At 52.7% G+C, this 11561-nt stretch overlaps 1 pseudogene; it reads right to left on the minus strand.

Annotated features, from left to right (window-relative positions):
* Positions 1-3976: 3976 nt before the first annotated feature.
* LOC100423658 (uncharacterized) lies at positions 3977-8801 on the minus strand (annotated as a pseudogene).
* Positions 8802-11561: the final 2760 nt, after the last annotated feature.

Consider the following 11561-nt stretch of genomic DNA (forward strand, 5'->3'; position numbering starts at 1 on the left):
GGAGGGACAGAGCTAGGGAAGAAACTCTGCTCTGCTCTCTTCCCCCACACCGGTCACCTTCCACAGGCCCCCACTGACCCCCAACCAGAGGGCACAGAGCAGGGATCTCTGGGGCAAACGGGAAAAGGTCAGCTCCCCTCCCTGCTGGCCTGGCTCAACAAGCTCCCCCAAAACTAGGGCGAAAACCAGCAGATCTGGGAAGCAAACGATTCCGCCTAGAGGACAGCAACATCGCAAGCAGGGTTCCAGTGTGGCCTCGGGCAAAGCAGCCCAGTGCTGGGTGTGTCACCAAAGCAATGTCTGCAAGGAAAGCAATGGCGCTGAGAGACCCCGGGTGCTTTGTGTGTGTGTGTGTGTTTGTTTGTTTTGTTTTGTTTTTTTAGCAAAGTTTGGGGCTGAACGAGTGAAAAGTTCATGAAAAGCCACACACACACCAAAAAAAGAAAAGGGAAAACAGGAAACAAACAATGATTAACTTTAAGAAAAACAAAAAGTTTGAAAAGGAAAGAAGTGGGATTGCAGTATGTGATTCCGTTTTGCGAACTGTGATTGTATCACAGCTATAACGATGGAAACAGGAAAACAGATTCAACTATTAATTAAGACTTAATTCAGAGAGGCGCAAGAGGAGCAGAAACAGGCAGGAAGGTGGATGTTGAAGAGCTGAGTCCTCGGCTCCCGGGGTGGAAAGACAGAAGATCACGCCTAGAACTGAAGAATTCATAAAGAACATTCTAAGCATGCTATAATTATTATTATTATTATTCTTTGAGATAATAATGATAGCTTGTTAATAATAGCTTGTTAGTATTTTATTATTTGAGAGTATATTATTATTATTTGAGATGGAGTCTCGCTTTGTCACCCAGGCTGGAGTGCACTGGCACAATCTGGGCTTACTGTAGCCGCCGCCTCCCGGGTTCAAGAGATTCTCCTACCTCAGCCTCCAGAGTAGCTGGGATTACATGCACCTGCCACCACGTCTGGCTAATTTTTTGTACCTTTTAGTAGAGTTTAGAGAAACATGGCGGGGTTTCACCATGTTGGCCAGGCAGGTCTTGAACTCCTGGTCTCAGGTGATCCACCCGCCTTGGCCTCCCAAAGTGCTGGGATTGCAGGCGTGAGCCACCGCACTCCACAGCCTAAGCATGTCATTTTTAAATATGGAGATTAATACCAGAAGAAATGGATAAAAACACTGAAAGAACCCTCCCAACGCTGGGGCTCTGGGATGTGAAAGGAGGAAGACAAGAGCTCTTTTCCATTGTAAGCTTGTTAATATTTTAGGACAGATAGATAATAGGTAGACAGATGATAGGTAGGTAGGTAGGTAGATAGATTCATCTGAGATCAAAAGCTTAAACTTAAAAATTACACCATAGTGAACAGGGAACACTTCTACGCTGCTGGTGGGAATGTAAACTCACACAGCTGCTATGGAGAGCAGTGTGGAGACTCCTTAAAGAACTAAAAGTAGAATTACCATTTGATCCAGCAATCCCACTACCGTATCTACCCAGAGGAAAAGAAGTCATTATACGCAAAAGATACTTACACATGCATGTTTATAGCAGCACAATTCACAATTGCAAAATCGTGGAGTCAACACAAATGCCCATCAATCAACGAGTAGATAAAAAACTCTGGTGTGTGTGTGTGTGTGTGTCTGTGTATATATATATATATATGTGTGTGTGTGTGTGTGTGTGTGTATATGTGTGTGTGTGTGTGTGTATATATATATATATATATATATATATATATATATATATATATGACGGAATACTATGCAGCAATAAAAAGGAATGAATCAACAGCATTTGCAGTGACCTGGATGAGACTGGAGACTATTATTCTAAGTGAAGTAACTCAGGAATGGAAAACCAAACACCGTATGTTCTCACTGATATGTGGGGGCTAAGCTGTGAGGACTCAAAGGCATACGAATGACACAATGGGCCGGGCACGGTGGCTCAAGCCTATAATCCCAGCACTTTGGGATGCCGAGATGGGTGGATCATGAGGTCAAGAGATCGAGACCATCCCGGCTAACCCGGTGAAACCCCATCTCTGCTAAAAAATACAAAAAAACTAGCCAGGCAAGGTGGCGGGCACCTGTAGTCCCAGCTACTCTGGGGGCTGAGGCAGGAGAATGGCGTAAACCCGGGAGGCGGAGCTTGCAGTGAGCTGAGATCTGGCCACTGCACTCCAGCCTGGGTGACAGAGTGAAACTCCGTCTCAAAAAAAAAAAAAAAGAATGACACAATGGACTTTGGGGACTTTGGGGGAAGAGTGGAGGGGGGGCGAGGGATTAAAAGACCACAAACAGGGTGCAGTGTATACTGCTCAGGTGATGGGTGCACCAAAATCCCACAAATCACTACTAAAGAACTTACTCATGTAACCAGATACCACCAGTACCCCAATAATTTATGGAAAATAATCACACCACAGCAGGAGAGATTTTAATGGTCATTGTGTGTAATAAAGAGGTCCATGTCTGCACACACATTTCAGGCTTTATCAGTTTTCCCACAGGGCCCTTCTGGGTTCAGTCGCTTCTCCCGGGACAAGCTCCCAGCGCCACGTCCCCTCGGTGCTCAGTCTCAGTTGTGTCCTTGCATCCACCGGTCAGGAGAGACTCACTTCTTAGGCATGCCCAAGAAGATGGGAGGAGCCACAAGGAGTCAGGGGGCAGGAATGTCCGAGTGGGGACGACGCAGTAAGCGGCTGGTCCATTGGTGACCATGTCTATGCCACAGTCACCTTTTTTCACACATTCGTTGGACAGAGAGGACTAAGCCCATGAAAACGCAAGTAACAGGGACTCTCTCCCTTATCCCCAATTCACAGAGAAGCACACAGAGGTCTAGTAAGGCGAGCTGACTTGCCTGGGAGTAAAGGGGCTATGATTACAGCAGGGCCTGCCTGACTTCCAGGGCTCCAGAGCTCGGAGCCTCATGTCACCTTCTCCCCTGTCTGTGGGCACAGGCATGACTTGACGTGAAAAGCCTGGAAAGTAAAATGCATCTGTCTTAAATGCACTGAGAGAGGGTCACATTTAAAATATGTCTTCAATGCATTTTAATCAAGTATTTCTCTTGCAGTGAGAATGATCATACCCCAGTCTGACAGTTTCATATCAAATCTCTTCAAATTGTGTTATCTTAGAGTACCCACATGTGTATGCCTCCCTTGGCCAAATGAAATAGTTCCTTAGTGAACACTAAAACTGTGGTCTGAAAAGCTTGTTGAAAATATGGACAGAGGCACGTAACATGTAGGTCACTGGAAGCATTTCCCCAAAGGCACAACCTACATCCCTCTGGGCCTCCAGGACTGAGGAAGCCAGAAGCCCCATTCCAGGAGGACACACATCGTAGAAAAGGCACCAAATAGACATTTACATGGCAGGTCCCACCATTCATCTAGCAACAACTGGTACGGCATTAGGCAGCCCATGCTCCCACAGTGGCCTCGGTCCTTATGAAAGAAACAGGACCTGTTGGATTAACTCCTCCCAAACTGAGCGTGCCCAGCAAGCATTCTTACTGGAGGATTCTCCACCAGGAATTCTGGGGCCAAGGATTGGTATTCCAACAGAGAGACCCACCTTCCCATCTTCTTGTTTCAGCCTGTGGCAGCATGTACCTTCCACCTGCGTTTTAGTGACCCACCATCTGCACCACTCCATTTGCTTCAGTATCCCCTTTGTTGACATCATCTCCACCTTGGACAGTGGTGCTGGAGAAGCAGAAACACTGTGATTCTCTCCTCCTCGATCTGAACGGGAGCTGGGAAGGCTGGGCCTGCAGTCTTGAGGGGCTCGGAGGAGTCTTGGCTCCGTAAGCTACCAGCTGCCCAAACTTTGCGAGCAATGGGGTGGAAATGCCCAGGAAATGTGCAGAAGGAAGAGTGCCCTGTGCTCTCTGCTCCCCTTCCCCACCTGGGGGTGGTGGAGTCTGCCTGTGCTGGCTCAGTGCCCGGACTTGCACGGCAAGGCCTAAGGGTTGGTGAAGAGACAAAGGTGGAGAAATCGGGACAGTGAGAGGACTGGAAGTGGCTGGGAGTCACCTGTGGAGGAGAAGGAAGGACGGGACAGGAGCAAAGCAGGAGGCAGAAGGAAGTGCAGGGGTGCTGGGGGCTGGGGTATCTCTGGGTTCAGGGCTGAGAGTGAGGGAAGCAGTTTGTGGGGAGTCATAGCAAGCAATGCGGAGAGTGGCCAGGGAGAGAGAAATGTTAGGATTTTTGCATACGTTCAGAGTACACCTTCCTCCCACAAGCATCTTGGGACTTCAGTAAAGATTTGAACTACTGGGGTTGCTCTGCCTGTGGAATGGCTATTCTTTATTCCTTTACTTTCTTAATAAACTTGTTCTCACTTAAAAAAAGACTTGAATTATTTTGGCATTAGACAGTGTGATGATTAATTTATGGTCAGCTTGTCTGGGCCACTGTGCTAAGATATTTGGTCAGACATTACTCTGGATGCTCCTGTGAAGGTGTTTCTAGATGACATTAGCATTCGAGTAAAGCAGGTGGCCCTCGTCCAAGGGGGTGGGCCTCACCCAATCAGTCGAAAGCCTGATTAGAACAAAGAGATTGACCTGAGCAATAAGGAATTCCGCCCCCAGACTGCCTTAGGCCTGGAACTGCGACATGAGCTCCTTCCCAGGTTTCCAGCCTGCCGGCCCACCCTGCAGAGTTTGAACTTGCCAGTGTGAGCCAGTTCCTTAAAATCACTCTCTTCTGATGTGCACACCTTGAGCGGCTCTGCTCCTCCGGAGAACACGAACCAGCACAGTTAGTGTCTTCATGAAGACGTAAGTCCTGTATTAGAGGCCCCTGGAAGGACAGGCAGGTGCTAAGCTGAAGGCACCCACAAGGGAACACGACTGACGTCTATCCTGGGGCCTGGGAGGCACACAGGGGAGCCACAACCTGGGCTGGGACCGAGGGAACGCGGCTTGGGGATCCATAACCCACACAGAAAACAACCAGATAAGAATAAAGCAAGCAACAAATGACGTGCAAGACGAAAGAGACGAAGGGTCTTATAATAAGAAAAATACAAACACCCAATGATAAAAATATCCACCTCCTGAGATGGGTCTCAGCTCCCGCCTGCCCTCGCCTCGGCCTCCGTCTCCATGATGCATGGGGGCTCACAGCACCTTCCTCCAGGACGAGTTGGGGCAAGGCATGAATACGCTCTGCACGGGTCCAGCACCCAGGAAGTGCCCAGACACGGGCGCAGTTGCTGCTGGCCATGGAAGGGGTGGCCCGACCACCTCCCCCTCTCCACTTGGCTTCTTCCTCCATAAGCCATGGGATGGGATGGGTGTCCTGCAGAAGCCATCAGGTCTGTAATGGGCTGAAGTGTGTCCCCCCAAAATTCACACGTTGAAGTCCTGACCACCAGTGCTTTAGGCTTTATCTGAAGGAGGCTTTATCTGAAGGAGGCCTTCTCTGGAGAGAGGGTCTCCACGGAGGTCACTGAATTAAAATGAGGTCATTAGAGAGGACACTGATCCAACAGGGCCAATGTCCTCATAAAGAGGAGATGTGGGGACAGAGGCAGACACAAGTAGAGGGAAGGGGAGGTGAAGGACACAGGCAGAGCTAGCACCTGCATGCCCAGGAGAGAGGCCTGGGACAGAGACCCCCCTGAACAGCCTGGGAAGGACCCAGCCCCACCCACACTGTGATCTCGGGCTTCAGCCTCCACTGCCTGGACAGGATCTGAGGCCTGAGCCCGCTGCCCTCGGTGCCTCGTTGCGGCAGCTCCAGGACACGGACACAAAGCTGTCACGCTCCCTGGCCACGCCTGCTCTGAGAGTCACATGAACAGTACAGAAAACGGTGCAGAGATGTGAGAGCAGAGGTGCAAGGCACCGTGGACCTGTTTGATGTCCCAAGATTGCAAACCCCTAAGGCAGAGTGACGGTTCCTCCCACCTGTGCCTGGGTCAGACCTCCCTGGTTGGAGGGAGGACGGGAAGGTGCCAGCAAGGAAGACAGTGGTGATGCCATGAGATGATGGTGATCATTTGATACCAGACAGAAATGTTTCCCATCATCCCTGCTGTCACTCAGCATAGAGTGAAATCATGCACAGGCACAGAGGAGGGCAGCCCCGGACAGCCACCTCCTCCTGCCACCTGCTTCCCTCCCCACCTGCTTGCAGGAGAAGCGGGGGGCAAGGCCACGCACCCTCACTTTGAGCACGTCCTCTGTGGAGACTTGGAGCTAGAGAGACAAGAGGGTCCTTGGGTAACGGCAGATGACACCCTAGAGAAGGGCCATCTTCCAGGGATGCCGTGTCCAGCCCAGGCCACTGTCTGATTGGTGATGTCCCTCCAAAAAGCATAAGGTGACTGGGCGCGGTGACACACATCTGTAATCCCAGCACTTTGGGAGGCCAAGGAGAGAAGATGGCTTGAGCTCAGAAGTTCGAGGCCAGCCTGGGCAACAGGGCAAAACCCCATTTCTAGACACACACACACACACACACACACACACACACACACACACACCAGCCAAGTGTGGTGGTGCATGCCTGTAGTCCCAGCTACCCAGGAGGCTGAGGTGGGAGAATCGCTCAAGTCTAGGAGGTCGAGGCTGCAGTGAGCTGAGGTGGTGCCATTGCACTCCAGCCTGGGTGACAGAGCAAGACCCTGTCTCAAAAATAGGAACAAATATTTTAAGTTGAGCTTCAACTTCAAAATGCTGTCTTGGGGTAGAACGCCGTCACCCCCACCCACCTGCAGACTCCCAACTTCACAAGTCTTCTGAGAAGTTCTCTGCTGTTTGGGAATTTTCAGGGCTGGGGGGCAGATGAAATTAGCAATTTGACCCCCTCCCGCTGTATCTAACGCAGCTCTGAAGGACCTCCAGCCTCTCTGAGTGACTCCCTGGGCCTGTCAGCTCATCTACATATACTAAGCTCAGGGCTTCAAAATCAAGGCTAAATTTCAGAGAGCAAAAGGTCTGATTGCAGGGCAATGGAAACTCACTGATCCCCGACATACTGTGCTTAATGCAGTCGGGGGAGAGGACGGAGGGGTCCCTGCTTTAATTTCTAGTCGGCTACCTCCAGGCTCAATACGTCTTCAGGTATTTTTACTCTCAAAAATGTTTCCAGTTGGAATGCAGTAAAGTAGGTCCATCTCCTTGAGCAAAATTGAGATCGAAAGGCATTTAGGAATCATTTTCAAAATCCCAAGATCTGAGGAGGAAGAAGGAGTTGCGACCTTAAAGGTTAAAATCCTGGCCGTTCCAGAAGCATGTACTGGGCAAAGCATGGCTCTGACATCGCCCCTGCCCTTCCTCGAGCGTGAGCTGCACGTGTGGACGCTGATTCTTCTCTGCCAGCAGCAGCTCCGGGGATGCCCTGGCACCTTCCAAGTTTGCTGGGAAGGAGGTGAAGTGTCGGCGTCCCCAGCCCTCTCTTTGAACTGGGTGCTGGACGTATCTTGCTTCCTATTTCATGGTCTTGGTCCTGTTCTGTGGTCCTGGTCTTCTACCTAAACAATTCTATGCTAAAAGCTTTCCAGGCGTAGATCCATAGAAATCAAGGCTCACAACAGTGCCCCCGACGGGCTTGGGCCAAGACACTGTTTCAGAGAGGGTTTTTGGCTGTTGAACCCATCAATACGTAAAAAAGGACAAAAAGGAGAGAAGTAGACATTTAGGAGAAGGGGGTGGGGCTTAGCACGCAGCATCACCCCCACTGTTTCAGCCACCTCCCCTTGAAGGGCTCAGTTCCAAAAGGCAATTTTACTGCAGAGGAAACAACCTGGGAAGAGGGTGTGGACTTGACCTTGGTCACACTGCAAGATAACAGCAGAAACCAGCAAAGATCCAGGGCCTTCCAAAGCCAGGTCCCCGCTCCAAAGGAGGAACCAAGGAGAACCCAGAGCCTGCGTAAGATGGGAGGCCCAGGAAATCACAGCCCTTTGCAAACCCCCAATGCCTGCAACTCAAACACACCTGGCCTCTCCATCATGCCCAACCTGGGACAAGAGAATCGGCTCATCCCAGAAGGATACTTGGCAGAGCCACGCACCCCTGCCCTGCCTCTGCGACAGCAGCCTCTGCAGGCATGGACAGGAACCAACCAGTTCAGTAGCGCCTCGCTGCCTCTAGGTACCTGGAGTGTTGCACATGGTTGGCAAAGTGTCGCAGTCAGCTGCCTTCCCCTTGCTTCCTGCAATTTTGGCATCGGCAGCCGTCCACATGCTTTGTCTGGGTGTTTGGTCTTTTCCCAGCATCACTGTGGAGCCTACAGCATCCACTGGGACAGGCTGCAGGTGGGACCCACAGAGTGAGAGGCAGGTGGCCTCTGCGTTGCCGCCCAGGGAGCGGTAGATGGGGAACTCCGTGCGGAGCCTGAGCCTGGGTTCCTGCTCTCAGGGCAGCAGGACCAGCTGACCGGTGGAGAGGGGAGCTCTCTTTGCTTCCATCTGGGCCGTGACAGCCAAGGCCAGGAAGGTGTCCACGCCTGGGACCTGAGAGCCTCGGGGTGTTTGGCCCTTGGGGTTCGCATTCCAGGGCTTAGAGCGAGGAGCCAGGGAGCTGAGATCCAAACCCAACCAGGTGAGGGGTGGAGGGGAGGTGAGGCGCGCTCTCACGCTGACTCCAAAGCAAAGCCTTCCCTTTGAGCGCAGCGGAAACGTTTGCTGCACCCCAGGCTGTGGAGCAGTAGGGGCTGAGAGACACGGGGGCGGTTCGGGTTCTGTTTTTGCTGAGTGTTGTCTCTCCTTCGGTTGTCCCACAGCCGAGGTTCACAGCACGTGTCATGCTGTGTTCCTGGAAGAAGCAGAAAGCCACTGTTGGAAATGGAATTTGGGTCTTGGTTTCCTCAGCTATAAAATAGGGATGAGAAACCTCCATTCTACCTTTCTTGTTGGTTTTTGTGACAATGAATAAGATCATCTACATGAAAACATTTTGCACAGGATCTGATTATTGATTTTGAGCCAAATAATCAGACTATGTGCAACAGGCTATGCCATAGATTCTTATGCCTCTACTTCCCAGGCCCTTCAGGGGCGCCCACCTTTGTTGTAGCCCCGTGTGCGAGGGAACGGCCCAGCAAATCTCCGCAGAGCCTCCCGGGGCCTGGGTGTCAGCTGAGACTGGGACCTGTGTAGGACGGGGCCCTCCACGTAGAAGAAAGTCTGAAGGAGGAAGGGAAATGGCACCGCGCTCCTCCGAAGCAGGCAGAAGATGCTTTGCAGAGCTGAACGTGCCGTGAATAAAATAACCAATGAATTCCAGTCCATGAGCAAAATCCTCTACACAAACCTTGTTTGCACGATGCACATAAGGCACCATCTGCCTGTTCTCACCATGTGCTTCACTCAGCCTCAGGGTGACAGCTTGGAATGAACAGATGACATCACGCCGCTGCCCTAGTAATACAACGCTGAGGGCTTTTTGTATGTTTGTTTTCAGCCGTTCGATTAATTGTGAGGCGTCGGGACTAGTGCGTATAGGATGAGCCTGGGCCCACCCTCCTCAGGAGCAGAGCCAAACAGCCCTCCCCGACGTCTCCCAAGGACCTGACCACTGTACCCTGAACTTTTCCCCTTCACACATACCTATTCCCACCCATTCAGTAAAGACATTCAAGGAAAATGTTTTCTCTGCACATACCCCAACTCCCAAATGTTCTTTCATTGCTGTTTCAAAACAGTGAACATGCTGTTAGCAGAAGCTTAGCTAAGCCACTGCACTCCATCCTCAGGTCTCCAGTGAGGGAAAGTCAGGATCCAGGTGGGGAAGAGAAAGGGCACACATAGTCTCCCCTGCCTCCCGCGCCCTCAGCAGTCCCCAGCTTCCTGTGACCCCTTGTTTGGGGAACAGCCCAGCAAACCTTCGCAGAGCCTTCTGGGAGTCAGGTGAGGCTGAGGCAGGGACTCTCAGAAGACAAGGCCCTCCACGCAGATGAAAGCCTGAACCAGGAGTGAGAATGGCAGAGTGCTCCTTGCAGATACTCAGACGGGGCTTTGCATAGAGGAATGTCTGTCTCTCAGGCTTTCCAGGAGCGGGGTCCAGCTAAGCTCAAGGCCAAGGAACTTCACAGAACAAAACTGCCCCCACCCTGAGCTCAAGAAGGATCAAGGCCTTGTGCCAGGGGGCCACAGTGTGGGGCATCTCGACTCTGGCTGGACTTGGGGGAGGTGACAGGGGCTGTGAAAGGGCAGCCACATGTCCTGTCGTTTCCCAGGCTCTGCATGGCTGGGCATGGAGGGTGGCCGGAGGCTGCTGCCTTGCGTAGGTAGGAGCCAGGGGCGGGGCACAGAGGAGGGTGCCCTTGAGGTGGGAAATGGGGGTCTCTAGTGGGGGCTCTGCAGGCCCAAGGGGCTGGAAGCAACAGGTTACCCAGTTGTGCTGCTGAGCTCCCACTCGGGAATGTCTGAGCAGAACGATCTCCACGCCACAGAGGGGCACTGCTTGAGGCGGGAAATGGGGGAGCAGGTGATCACCGAGAGGGGGTGTGAAGAGGAGGGGGAGCAGACCAGCCTGGCTGTGGCGGGGAGAGGAGGTGGCGCCAGCCTCTGTGAGCCACAAGACAGGTGAGGCCTCTAGGTGAAGTGTCCAGGAGGCATTTGGAGGTTTGGATGTGGTCTTGGGTGGATGTCCTGTGGGAAGGGAGTGCATTCGGGGAGCTGGGATGAAGTTTCCAGGCAGGCATTCTGGAGCAAGGGCTGCAGTGGCACAGCCGCCTAGGTGGCAGGACACCGAAGGAGAGGTAGGTGCAGAGTGACCTGGGAGACTCACTGCGTGACCCCAACGTGGAGGGCAGGAGCAGGTGGCCTGAGTTGAGACGCAGGCAGCACCTGGCAGGTGTGGTCAGTGGTGAGGGAGTGTGGAGCCCCAGGCTCTGTGTGGGGTGCAGGATGGGGGACAGCTGCAGGGGAGGGGAGGAGAGGGATGCAGAGCTCTGTAACCCTAAGGAGAGCAGAGGGCCTCTGCAAAGCCCAGAGGGTACAGATGGGGGGCGTGGGAGACAGCCGGTGGTCTGGAAGCAGGAGGGTGTGGGATGACCTCTCGTGCTGGCAGAGCTGGTGGATGGGGTGCAGCAGGAGGCTATGTTGCACCAGGTAACAAGCCTGGCATGAGGGCCCATCTCTAGTGGGGGGTCTGCAGGCCCAAGGGGCTGGAAGCAACAGGTTACCCAGTTGTGCTGCTAAGCCCCCACTCGGGAATGTCTGAGCAGAATGATCTCCACACCACAGAGGGGCACTGCTAGCTGGACACGTGCTTCCTCCTGGGGTCCCATGGCGTTTAGGGCCTCTGGTTTCTAAGGGATTCCTGAAGCAAGTGCTTCACGGCCAGTGCATAGAGGCGTCCAGTGCAGTCTCCATGGCCCCCATCACCTGGGAAGGCCTTCAAGGGAGGTGAGAATTGCTCTGGGTTGGGGAAGAAACAAGAAGGTGGCTCAGCCAGCGTGACCCCCGGGACTCTAGTTGGGACCGGCTGCCTTTCTTTAGGGTGGCCTTCTGCAGAGCTGCCGGGCCAGCACGGGGAGCCCCTGGGGATGTGGAGGGAGCA

This window comes from Macaca mulatta, chromosome 12 (assembly GCF_049350105.2).
Source record: "Macaca mulatta isolate MMU2019108-1 chromosome 12, T2T-MMU8v2.0, whole genome shotgun sequence".
NCBI classification, from domain to species: domain Eukaryota; kingdom Metazoa; phylum Chordata; class Mammalia; order Primates; family Cercopithecidae; genus Macaca; species Macaca mulatta.